This window comes from Lasioglossum baleicum, unplaced genomic scaffold, assembly GCF_051020765.1.
Source record: "Lasioglossum baleicum unplaced genomic scaffold, iyLasBale1 scaffold0647, whole genome shotgun sequence".
In the NCBI taxonomy this organism is placed as follows: domain Eukaryota; kingdom Metazoa; phylum Arthropoda; class Insecta; order Hymenoptera; family Halictidae; genus Lasioglossum; species Lasioglossum baleicum.
Window position 1 is genome coordinate 50171 of NW_027469707.1, and position 14265 is coordinate 64435.

A 14265-nucleotide genomic window follows, 5' to 3' on the forward strand; every position below is an offset into this window, starting at 1 on the left:
AACGAACTGAAAAATGACAAGTGCTATCGATGTGCTATGTGCATACGAACGAAAGAAATAAAAGAATCGCGGGGCCGTTGGTTGAGCGGTATCACGCTGACGCCGGCTACAGCCGGCGCTCGTACACACAGGTCGTCGAATGGATGCCGGCTATATCCGTCGCTCGTACACAGAAGTCATCGAGTGGATGCCGGCTATAGCCGGCGCTCGTACACAGAAGGCATCGAGTGGATGCCGGCTATATCCGGCGCTCGTAACGAAAGGGTTAAATATTATATTTACAAGGTTATAGTAGGTAATTATATTTTTTAATTATAATTATTGATCATCAATATTTTTTGTCATTTATATATTAAATTTAATTTTATTGATTTGAATTCGAGCATTATTATTACGCATTCGGTTTTATCAGTTAATAAGTTTTTGTTGAACTGATATATTAATTATTATTACAAATTATTTAATATTAATATATTTAATAAAGAAATTATAATTTGTTTTCTAAGGTAATAAAAAGTTTAATTTTTATAACATATTTTCAAAGTGTATGCTTATTCATGTTCATTAAATTTAATAAATTAAATAATCTCAAAATTTATTTAATTTAAATGAAATAATATAATATAAAAAATATGATAAAGTTAAAAAAATATTTAAATTAATATAAGGATATTCAATTATTTGTCCTCCTAATCATGTTAATATTAAAAAATTACGAATAATGTATCAATAATAGAATAGTCTAATAGGATAATTTTTTAAATATTTAAAATAATTATAATTTATTAAAAGTAATGTAAGTAAAATTATAATTGAAAATATTAATCTAATTAGTCCTCCTAATTTATTAGGAATTGATCGGAAAATTGGATAAGCAAATAAAAAATATCATTCTGGTTTAATATGAATTGGTGTAATTATTGAATTAGCTATTTTAAAATAATCAGGATCTCCAATATAATAAGGATATTGAACGTTAATAAATATAAATAAAGTTAGAATAATAATGAATCCTAATAAATATTTAATTGTGAAGTACGGATAAAAAGGAGTTTTATAAATATTTCTATTTGTTCCTACAGGATTTGTTGATCCTGTAATATGTAAAATAATTAAATGTAATATTACTATTATTACAATGATTAATGGTAAAATATAGTCTAATGAAAAGAATCGATTTAATATTGAATTAATAATTGAGAATCCTCCTCAAATTCATTCCACTAATAATTGACCAATGTAAGGAACTGCTGATACTAAATTTCTAATTACTATAGCTCCACAAAAATATACTCGTCCTCATGGTAAAACATAACCTATAAATGCTGTTATTATTGATAACAAAAGAATTGTAATTCCAATATTTCCATCTATATTTACTTTAAATGAATAATAAAGTAAATTTCGTTGAATATGTAAATATATTACAATAAAATAAAAGCATGCTCCATTTATATGAATTAATCGAATTAATCATTCAGAATTTACATCTTTTATAATATGAGAAGTTTTTGTAAACGCTAAATTAATGTTTGGACAATAATTTATTGATAAATTAAAACCTGTAATAATTTGAATTAACAAAAATAAACCAAGAACTGATACAAAATTTCATATATAATTAATATTAATAGGTGTTGGTAAATAAATAAAATTGAAAACAAATTTTAATGTCTTATTACTTTTTAATTTTTTATATTTATTCATATTAATTTTTTTTCTTATACATTTTTTTATAATAGATGTCATTTTAACTGAAAAATATACATTAATAAATAATATTATAATTATAAAAAATAATATATTAATATTTGTATAAATTTTTTTTATTTCAATAATTATTAAGAAATTATTATTTAAATTTACATTTAAATAATTAAATCAGTAATTTTTAGATAAATATTAATTTTATTATAATAATATATTAATTAAATATATATGAAATAATAACATAAAAATATAATAATATAAAATATATATTATACAAAAATAATATATTAAATAATTAATATATATATAAATTATTAATCAATTGATAAATAATCATAGAATATTAATTTTATTAAATTTATGCTTTGGTAAATGTAGTAAAGTAATTAAATATCAAAAAATATTTATAATCCCTGAAATATAAATAATTATAGATGTAATTAGTTTATATATAAGTTATATTATAATTAAGACAATAATTAAAAAAAAATGTTCTTATTGAATAAATTAAAAAAAATAATAAATATTTTGTAGGAGAATAAAAATTATTAATTTCTAACATTAAATTTACAATTAAAAATGATATAATTAATGACGTCAAATTTATTATTATTATTATAAATTATATTGATATTATATGTATATTAATATTAATACCTAATTTAATTTTCACAAAACAGTTTATTAAAAACAATAGTTTTGGATACTATAATAATTTTATTTAAAAATATTTCTGAATTTTATTAATATGAAAACATAATTTTGCCTTAAATAATTAATTATTAATATTAATTTACAAAATTAATGTTTTTATTATATTAATAATATAAATGTTGAAATTGTAATTATTATTCTGTTATTTAAATTTATTATACTATTTTGCTTTAATAAATATTAATTAATATTTTTAATTTTAATTGAATATATTTCATTTACAATTTTAACATATTTAATATATGATAATAATGGATGGATATATTTAATGTATTTCATTTATTCAGTAGGAGAAGCAATTTTATGATTATCTTTAATAGTAAGATTAAATTATATACATGGTCATCAAAAAATTAAATTAATTAGATTAATTAATTAAAATTTTTAAATGAATGAATTATTTATTTCATTACTAACATTTTGTTTATCTAAAATTAACATAACTATACATTTTAATTCATTATTTTTAATAACTTTTTTTATAATAATAAAAATAATTTGACTAGATTTAAGATTTGTTATTATAAATTTAATATTAAGATTTTATTCCTATTATTTATTAATTTTAACTTTATGAATTTTTTCATTAATTTTTTTAAATTTAAATAAAGAAAATAAATTATGTTTAGTAATTAATTATATAATAATGATATTTATATATTTTTTTTATTTCTTTAAATTATTTATCTTTTTATTTAATATTTGAAGCTAGATTATTAATTTTTTTTTTATTATTAATAAATTGAGGTTATTCTATAAATCGAATTTTAGCAAGATTTTATTTAATATTTTATCCTGTATTTCTTCATTTCCTTTATTACCTATTTCTTTATATATAAATATAAATTTAAATTTAAATTAAATTATTAATTTAAATTTTAATTTCAAATTAATAGAATTAACTAATAATTATATTTCAATATTTATATTTATTTATATATTATTATCGTTTTTAGTTAAAATTCGTATATATATGTAATACAATCTTCATTATTAAAAGCTGATGTTGTAGTACCTTTTAATGGTTCAATAATTTTAGCATCAATTAAATTAAAATTAGGTAGTTATGGATTATTACGATTATTATTTATTTCTAAATATTGTTTTTTAAAAATAAATAATTATATTTCAATAATTAGAATTTCAGGTATATTAATTTTCAGAATTACATGTTTACGTCGATTAGATATAAGTTTTATTATTAACATTATTTTTATATTGTTTATTAAGATTTATTAATTCGATTTATTTATTCTCATTTATTAATAACGGTAATTATTATTTTATATTTAATTTATTAAATGGTAATTTAATTAATTATTTTACATTAATAATACATTGAATTCCTTTAAATATTTTTGTATTTAATTTAATTTTAATTTAAATTTAAATAATGACAATATATTAATTTCAAAAATTAATTTTATTAATGAAATATTAATTTTAATTTATAATTTTTTTATATGTTTATAGAATTTATTTATTTTTTTGAAGTTTACATTTTTTATTTCAAATTTTTATTATTTATTAATTATTAATATTATTATTATAGAATTAAAAATTTTTCGATTAAATTCTATAGAATTTAATTTTACAATTTATTTAGTTTCAATAAGAATATTTTTATTTTTAGTATCATTAATTACATCAATAATTTTATTATATAGAATTGGTTATATAAATTTAGAAAATTTTTTAATTAAACAATTTTTTTATTTAATAATATTATTTTTAATTCCTATATATTTTTTAATTATGAGTTTTAATATGTTGGAAATAATCGCGGTCGATAGAAACCGGCCTTAGGGCAGCGACGCCGGCGCGACCTACCGGGGGCCTTTTGTTGGATGCTCGCCCCCTTACCTTTTTGTCTTCTTGCGACTTGGGCTATCACAGCGTGAACACGTGCGTGGGCGATAGGTATTATAAAGCGATAATAAAGTTAACAAATTTATATATAAAAAATACATTATAATTAAAACAATAATTTAAAAAAAATAATAAATATATTACACGAGAATAAAAATTATTAAATTCTAACATTATATTTATAATTAAAAGTGATATAACTAATGATGTTAAATTTATTGTTATTGTATTTACTATTATTATAAATTATATTTATCTATATGTATATGTATATTATGATATTTAATTTAATTTCCAAAAAATTGTTTTTAGAAACAAATTTTTGGATACTATAATAATTTTATTTAAAAATTTTTTTGAATTTTATTTATATAAAAATATAATTTAGCTTCAAATAATTAATTATTATTATTAATTTGCAAAATTAATATATTTATTAAACTATAATAATTGTTGAAATTGTAATTATTATTTTAGTGTTAAAATTTATTATATTATTTTATATTAATAATTATTTTTTAATATTTTTAATTTTAATTGAATATATTTCTTTTACTAATTTAATATATTTAATTTGTAATAATAATATGTGAATATATTTAATATATTTAATTTATTCAGTAAGAGAAGCAATTTTAGGATTATTTTTAACAGCAAGATTAAATTATATATATGGTCATCAAAAAATTAAATTATTTAAGTTAATTAATTAAAATTTTTAAATGAATGAATTACTAATTTGATTATTAATATTTTTTGTTTATTTAAAATTAATTTAATTTATGTATTAATCAAACTAATTTATTATATTCAGTAACTTTTTTTGTAATGATAAAGTTAAACTGATTAGATTTAAGGTTCATTATTAGAAATTTAAGATTAAGGTTTTATTCTTTTAATTTATTAATTTTAACTTTAGGAATTTTTTCTTTCATTTTTTTAAATTTAAATAAAGAATATAAATTATGTTCATTGATTAATTATATAATTATGATATTTATATTTTTTTTTTATTTCTTTGAATTACTTATTTTTTTATTTAATATTTGTAGCTAGATTATTAATTATTTTCTTATTATAAATAAATTGAGGTAATTCTATAAATCGAATTTTAGCAAGATTTTATTTGATATTTTATACGTTATTTTTTTCATTGCCTTTATTATTTATTCTTTCACGTTTATATATAAAAAGTAATAATTTAAATTTTTAGTAAATAGAATTAACTAGTAATTATATTTCAATATTTATATTTATTTATATATTATTATCATTTTTAGTTAAAATTCCTATATATATGAAACATTCTTGGTTAATAGAAGCTCATGTAGAAGCACCTTTTTATGGTTCAATAATTCTAGCATCAATTATCTTAAAATTAGGCAGTTATGGATTATAACGATTAATATTTACTTTTAAATACTGTTTTTTTTTAAAAATAAATAATTATATTTTAATAATAAGAATTTCAGGTATATTAATTTTATGAATATATGTTTTCGTCAGTTAGATATAAAATTAATTGTTGCTATTTCTTTCATTAGTCATACGGGAATAATATTAATAGGAATAATAACTTTTTCTAAATTATGTATTCATGGTAGATATATAATAATAATTTCTCAAGGATTTAGATCATCTGGATTTATTTTATTTAATTGAATTAATTTATAAACAAACATATAGGCGTTTATTAATAATTAACAAAAGTTTAATTAATTTCATACCTTCAATATCATTAATGCGATTTACATCATGTTCTTCAAATATATCTGCTCCTTTTTCAATAAATTAAATTAGAGAAATTTTTTTATTAATAAGTTTAATTTATAAATGTAAAGTTTTACTATTAATACAATTTTGATATTATTTATTAAGATTTACATATTCAATTTAATTATTTTCATTTATTAATCATGGTAATTATTATTTTAAGTTTAACTTATTGAATGGTAAATTATTTAATTATTTTACTACAATAATACATTGAATTCCTTCAAATATTTTTGTATTTAATTTAATTTTAATTTTAATTTAAATAGTTATAAAATATTAATTTTAAAAATGAGTTTTACTAATAAAATATTAATATTAAATTATAATTAAATTATACATTTACAGAATTTATTTTTTTTTTTTAAGTTTCTTTGTTTTAATTTTAAATTTATATTATTTATTAATTAATAATATTATTATTGTGGAACGAAATATTTCTAGATTGAATTCTATAAAATTTAATTTTATAATTTATTTAGATTCAGAAAGAATAATATTTTTATTTTTACTATCATTAATTAGATCAATAATTTTATTATATAGTATTAGTTATACAAATTTAGAAAATTTTTAAATTAAACGATTTTTTTGTTGAGTAATATTATTCTTAATTTCTATATATTTTTTAATTATTAGTTTTAATATATTATCTATTATAATTGTTTGAGACGGATTAGGAATAAACTCTTATAGGTTTAGTTAGTTATTATCAAAAAAATAAATCTTTTAATTCCGGAATATTAACAATTATTTTAAATCGTTTAGGTGATTGTTCTTTATTAATATTAATTTCTATAATAATAATATTTGGTACATGAAATTCATTATTATATAAATTTAATAATTTAATAATAATTTTATTTATTATATTAATTTTTACTAAAAGAGCACACATTCCTTTTTGTACATGATTACCAATAGCTATAATAGCTCCAACACCAGTTTCATCTTTAGCTCATTCTTCAACGTTAGTAACGGCAGGTGTATATTTATTATTTCGATATTTAGAATTATTAGAATTAAATTATAAAAATTTTATTGTATTAATTTCTATATTAACAATGTTATATTCAGGTATTTCTGCAAATTTTGAGTAAGATATTAAAAAATTGTTGCATACTCAACGTTAAGTGAATTAAGTTCTATAATAAGAATTATATCTTTAAACATAAAGGATTTAGCTTTTTTACATTTATTTATTAATTCAATATTTAAATCTTTAATATTTATATGTGTAGGAAGTAACATTCATTATTGAAATAATAATCCAAATTTACAATTTTTTACTTGAATATTTTATATTTATCCAATAAAAAGATTAATTTTTTTATTTTCTTTATTTAGTTTAATAGGTTTTCCTTTTATTAGTTGGATTTTATTCTAAGGATTTAATAATTGAAAATTATTTCATTTCAAAAATAAATTTATTTAGAAATTTAAACTTAATTATTAGAACAATATTAACTATTATATATTCTTTTCGAATTATAATATATTTATTAATTAAAAATTTTAATTTAAATTTGATTTACATTAGAGATGATAATTATTAAATTTTTGCATATTAATTATAACCATTTTCAGAATTTTTTAAGGTAAAATTATATTTAATTTAATGTTTATATTAGAAATAATAATTTTAAACTTGTTTATAAAAATATTAATTTTCAAAGTATGTGTACTAAGATTTTTTAAAACAGAATTTTAAATAAATTAATATTTTTAAAAAATATTATAATATTTTATGATAACATTATAAATTTAAATTTAATTTATAAAAAATCTTATTTAAAATCATTACAATATATATATTTATATGAAATTATATTTGAGAAAATTATTATAAAATTAATTGCAATTAAAGTTATATTATTATTAAACGAAATCAATATTTATTTAAATTTTAAAATTTATAATATCATTAATTTTTATATTTTTATTATTAATTTTCCCAATTAAATTATTTATTTATTTATTGTATGTATATTAGAAACAATAATATTATTAATTTCAGTTATAAAGTTAGAAGCTTTATTTATTTTTATTTCATTAAATATTTGAATAGCTTATAGAATGAGTATAATATTGAAAATATTAAAGAAAATTTAAACTTTAAAAAATTTTTTTTTATATTTAAAATAATTTTTTATATCTCTGATTACACAGATCAATATTTTTTTAAAACTATTTACATTTTTTTAATATAATCAATTGAAATATTCATTAACTCATTTAATTAATAAAATAATAAATAAAGAAAATCGAAAAAAAGAAATTAATAATTCTATATCATAATCATCTATATTATTTAATATAAAAATAATTGGTATTAATACAATAATTTCGGCATCAGAAATTAAAAATATTAAGGATATTATATAAAAAGGAACAGAAAATGGTAAAATAGCTTTAGAAATTATATGGAATCCACATCCAAAAGATAACTTTTTTTCTAATTTATTTTTAAATATTATAGGAAATGAAAAATTAAGTGAAAATAAAAGTAATGAAACTAATATTACTAATAAATATAAATAAATAAAATTTATTATAATTAGTATTTTATGTATATTAATTTTATAATAATTATTTAATTGGAAATTAAATGTATTTATTAATACTATATATAATAAATTAAATCTAATAAATATAATTTGAAATATAAAATTAATCATATTAAATCTTCAAAATTCCAATATCAAACTGAAAATTCAAAAATAATATGATGAGATTTTGAAGAATGATTACATATTAATCTCAAAAATGTATAAAATAATATAATTAATCCAATTAATACATGAAATCCATGGAATCCTGTTATTAAAAAATATAATGAACAAGAAACTCTACCAATAATTGTGAAATATGAATAAATATATTCAAATAATTGAATTATTATAAATCGTAAACCTAAAATTAATGTATAAATTATACATATAATTGATTTTTTTAATTATATTTTAATATATAATTATAACACATTGAAAGAGTAAATCCTGAATAGATTTAAATAATTGACTTCAATAATGCAATTAGTAAATAATTAAATAAAATAATACCCGTAGGTGATCATATATTTATAATTTCAATTGAGGAAGAAATATATATATTATATATATATTTCTATATAATTTCTTATAAAATATAAAATATATAAAATAACTTCATAAAAAAGAAATGAAAAAAAATAATTCTGATAAAATAAATAAAATTACACAAATTTTAAAAAATTTATTACATACTTTGTATGATGTCCTTGATAGGTTCTTTCACGCATAATACTTCGTATTCATAAAATAAAAACTAAAATTATATTAAAAATTATTATTAATAATTGATAATTAAATTTGAATTATATTAAATTAATTAAATCAATTATTGAATTTATTAAATTTAATGATATTAATAAAGGTCAAGGTCTTAATGTAACTAAATGATAAGGAAAATTATTTATTATCATCAAATTTTAATATTTAGAATAATATAGAATTATTAATATTGAAAATACATAATTTCGAATGAATGATATAAAAATTTCTAAAACTATTAATATATTTTGAATTAAAAAAGAGACAAAGATTAAATTTGAAATATTTAAAATAAAATTGCCTTATCGTGTTAAAATTAAATGACCAGAAATTAAGTTAGCATATAATCGGATTGATAAAGTTAAAGGACGAATAATATTTCTAATTAATTCAATAATTACTACAAATTTTATTAAATATGAAGGTGCATTTAAAGGTACTAAATGAATAAGAAATAATTTATGAGAATTAATTATTATATATAAAATTATAGCTATTCATAATGTTAATGATAATATTCAATTAAATAATAAATGTCTTGTTGGAGTAAGTACATAAGGAATTAATCCGAAAAATTAGTAATATGAATATATGTTAATAAATTTATAAAAATAATAATATTTGAATTATATTTATAAATTATAATGAATTCTTTACATAATAATTTAATAAATTTAATAAATAAAATATTAATTCAATTTAAAATAATATAATAATTATTTCATAAAATTATATAAAATATAATAGGAAAATAAATAAATATTCAATTAGAAATAAAATTTCTATAATTATTTATTCTAATTATTGGATCAAATATTTCAAATAAATTTATAAAATTAAAATTCATTTAATGAAATTAATTTTTTTTCATTATAATTTAAATTAATTAATATATAATTTACTTTAATTATTAAGTATAATAAGTTAAAAATTATAAAAATATATTGTTCACATAAAAAAATTGGTCTTATTAGTGGAACTTATTAAAAGTAATTTTTACTATTATTGATTTAAAAGATCAATTCTTTGAAATTTAAGACATTTAATCATTTAAATATTTAAAAAATAATAAGGGATATTAATTTTAAATTGACAATTTAATGTTATATATTTTAACTAATTTTTAAATTAAACTTTATTTTTAATTCATTGTATGAAATTAGATAAAGATGTTCTTTCAACATTAATAAGCATAAATCTATGATTTATACGACAAATTTCAGAACAGTGTCCAACATATAATCCAGCTCGATAACAAAATAAATTAAATTGTTTAATTCGTCCTGGAATTGCATCAATTTTAACACCGAAAGAAGGTACAGTTCAAGAATGAATTACATCAGCTGATGAAACTAATAAACGTAAAGGTAATTTTATAGGAAATACTATTCGATTATCTGTATCTAATAATAGAAGTTGATTTAATGATTCATATATTAATATATATGAATCAAGTTCAATATTATTAAAATCAGAATAACAATAAGATCAATATCATTAATGACCAATTGATATAATTGAAAAAAAAGGATTTAATAATTCAACAATACAATATAAAATCTTTGAAGATGGAAAACAAATAAATAATGAAATTATTATTGGAATAATTGTTCAAATTACTGCAATTAAATTATATTTTAATAAATATAAATTAATACATTTATTATTTAAAATATCAGCAATTAAATATGAGTTAAGAACAATAATTATTAATTTAATATTATAATAAAATTATGTAAATAAATTAAATTATCATAGTAAAAGGAATTTGAATTTTGAAAAAGAATATATATTTCATGTTGCTATTTTTAATAATAAAATTAAATTTTATACAATTGAATTTTAAATTCATTGCACGTTTCTGCCATATAAAAATTTTTTAATTATTAAAATTCTACACTCAATAAATGAATGATTTAATGGAGGATAATTTATTAATCATTCTAAAGATGATTGAAAAAATTAAAATAATAATAAACGTTTATAAATTAAACTTTCTATAATTAAAAATAATAAAAAAATTATTCTATTTAATGGAATAATAGAACCAATTGAAGATAAAGGATTTCAACAATAATGAGAATCAGGATAATCAGAATAACGTCCAGGTATTCCTATTAAACCTAAAAAATGTTGAGGAAAAAATGTTAAATTTACTCCAATAAATATTACTAAAAATTGATATACTAATCATTATTTGTTTATTATTAAACAAGTAGTTATAGGATATCAGTGAATAAATATTTAAATAATTGAAAAAACAGCTCCTATTGATAAAGCATAATGAAAGTGAGCAACATCATAATATGTATCATGTAAAATAATATCAATAGATGAATTGGATAATATAATTCCTGTTAATCCTTCAATTGCAAACAATAAAATAAAGCCTAAAGATGAAATTATAGAATTATTTATTTCAAATTTTGAACCATAATAAGTTGCTAATCATCTAATAACTATAATTCCAGTAGGAACAGCAATAAGTGTAGTTGCTGAAGTAAAATAAGCACGAGTATCTTGATCTATTCCAATAGTAAATATATGTTGAGCTCAAACAGTAAAACCTAAAAATCAAATCGCTAATATTGCATAAATTATTCCTAAATTAACAAATACTTCTTTTTTACCACTTTCATTTATAATAATTGGCGAAATTAATTCAAAACCAGGTAAAATTAAAATATAAACTTCAGGATGACCATAAAATCAAAATAAATGTTGATATAATACAGGATCTCCTCCTCCTATAGGATCAAAGAAAAATGTACTAAAATTACGATGAAATAATAATATTGTAATAGCTCCTGCTACTACAGGTAAAGATAATAATAATAAAATTATTGTAATAAAAAGAGGTCAGGGAAATAAAAGTATTTTATCTAAATCTTATCTAAAATGTTTTATTTATATAATTGTAGTCATTAAATTTGAATCTCCTATAAGCGATGAAATACCAGATGTATGTAAATGAAGAATTGTAAAATCTACAGAAGGAGATGAATGAAAAATATAATTAGGTAAAGGTGGACATACAGTTCAACCAGTTCTAGATATAAAATTAAAAATTCATCTAGCAAATAATAATAATAATGAAGGAGGTAGCAATCAAAATCTAATACTATTTATTCGAGGAAATGATATATCAGGTTACCTTAATATTAAAGGAATTAATCAATTTCCAAATCCTCCAATTAAAAAAGGTACAATTATAAAAAAAATTCTAGAAATAATTGATATATAAAAAATCAATAAACTCGATAATTTATTACTAGAATTTAAATTAATTATGCTAATCACTTTAAAATAATATTTCATAATAATAAAAAAGACAAATATAAAATATATATTAAATATATAAAATTTATATATTTATATCTAAAAATTAATTTATATAATTTTTTTAAAATTAAATTATACTACAATTTTCCAAAATTAAATTATACTATAATATTCAAAAATTATGTTAAAATTTTTGTAACTAATAATAGTAAATAAATTTTCATAAATATCTTATCAAAATATTCCTTTTGTCAGGAATATCATTATTATATATATATTTTTTGTAATGTAAAAGCATATAAAATTTTGAATCTTAAAGAATTAATTAAATTGATAAATATATATATATATATATATATATATATAATAAATTATTATAAATAATTAATAAACCTTTAAAATGTTAAAATAAATTATAACTTTCAATATTTATAAATTTGCAATTTTAAATAAATTGTTTCAAAATAATTAATAATCCTATAAATATTAAAAGCAATATTCATTTAATATTTATAAGTTATATATCCTTAAATAAATTAAATTAATAAACCTATGAAATATTAAAATAAATGATATTTAATATTTATAGGTTTTGTATTGTAAAATATATCAGATAATTAATATGCCAATAAATATTAATAATATCCATAAATAAATGAAATTAATAAACCAATAAAATATTAAGATAAATAATTTTTAATATTTATACGTTTTGTATCCATAAATAAACTAAATAATTAATAAACATATGAATATTAATAAACTATAATTATTTAATATATATAGGTTTTATATCCTTAAATGAATTAAATTAATAAACCTATAAAATATTAAAATAAATAGTTTTTAATATTTTATAGGTTTTGTATCCTTAAATATATTAAATTATTAATAAACCTATAAATATTAATGAACTATGTTCATTTAATATTTATTGGTTTTATATCCATATTATATTAATGAACCTACGAAATATTTAAATAAATTATAATACTTATAGATTTTGAATTTTTAAATAAGTTAAATAATTAATAAATGTAGTAATATTAAACAATTTATAATATTTATAGGTTGTGAATACTTAAATAAATTAAATAATTAATAAACTTCATTAAATAAATATTTCTTTTATATTCACAGATTTTAAATAAATTATTACTAAATAATTAATGAACCTATCAATATTAACTAAATCACATTTTGAAATATAATTATTTAATAATTATAATTTTATTATATATTATAATTTATATTATAATTTATAATTTAATTACAATTGTATTCTACTCAACTAAAATAACATAAAATAAATTATTTATGCTACTGAAATAGTATAATGTTAATTATTTATAATAAATTAATTTATACTACTCGAGTAAAGTAGTATAAAATTAATTATATATATAAAATTAATTTATACTACTCGACTTATATAATACAAATTTAATTATTTATAATAAATTAATTTATACTACTCGATTAAAATAGTATAAAATTAATTATTTATACTACTAGAGTAGTGTAAAATGAATTATTAAATATATATTTCATATAAAATATTATTATATAATTTATCGATAGATTATGAATCTATAATGCTTAGTAA

At 15.8% G+C, this 14265-nt stretch overlaps 4 pseudogenes; 1 reads left to right on the forward strand and 3 right to left on the reverse strand.

Moving 5' to 3' along the window:
• Positions 1-588: 588 nt before the first annotated feature.
• LOC143220287 (cytochrome b pseudogene) lies at positions 589-1707 on the reverse strand (annotated as a pseudogene).
• A 2472-nt stretch (positions 1708-4179) lies between these two features.
• On the forward strand, positions 4180-6157 carry LOC143220288 (NADH-ubiquinone oxidoreductase chain 4 pseudogene; annotated as a pseudogene).
• A 2610-nt stretch (positions 6158-8767) lies between these two features.
• On the reverse strand, positions 8768-9346 carry LOC143220289 (cytochrome c oxidase subunit 3 pseudogene; annotated as a pseudogene).
• Positions 9347-11444: 2098 nt separating this feature from the next.
• On the reverse strand, positions 11445-12600 carry LOC143220290 (cytochrome c oxidase subunit 1 pseudogene; annotated as a pseudogene).
• Between the last annotated feature and the right edge of the window lie 1665 nt (positions 12601-14265).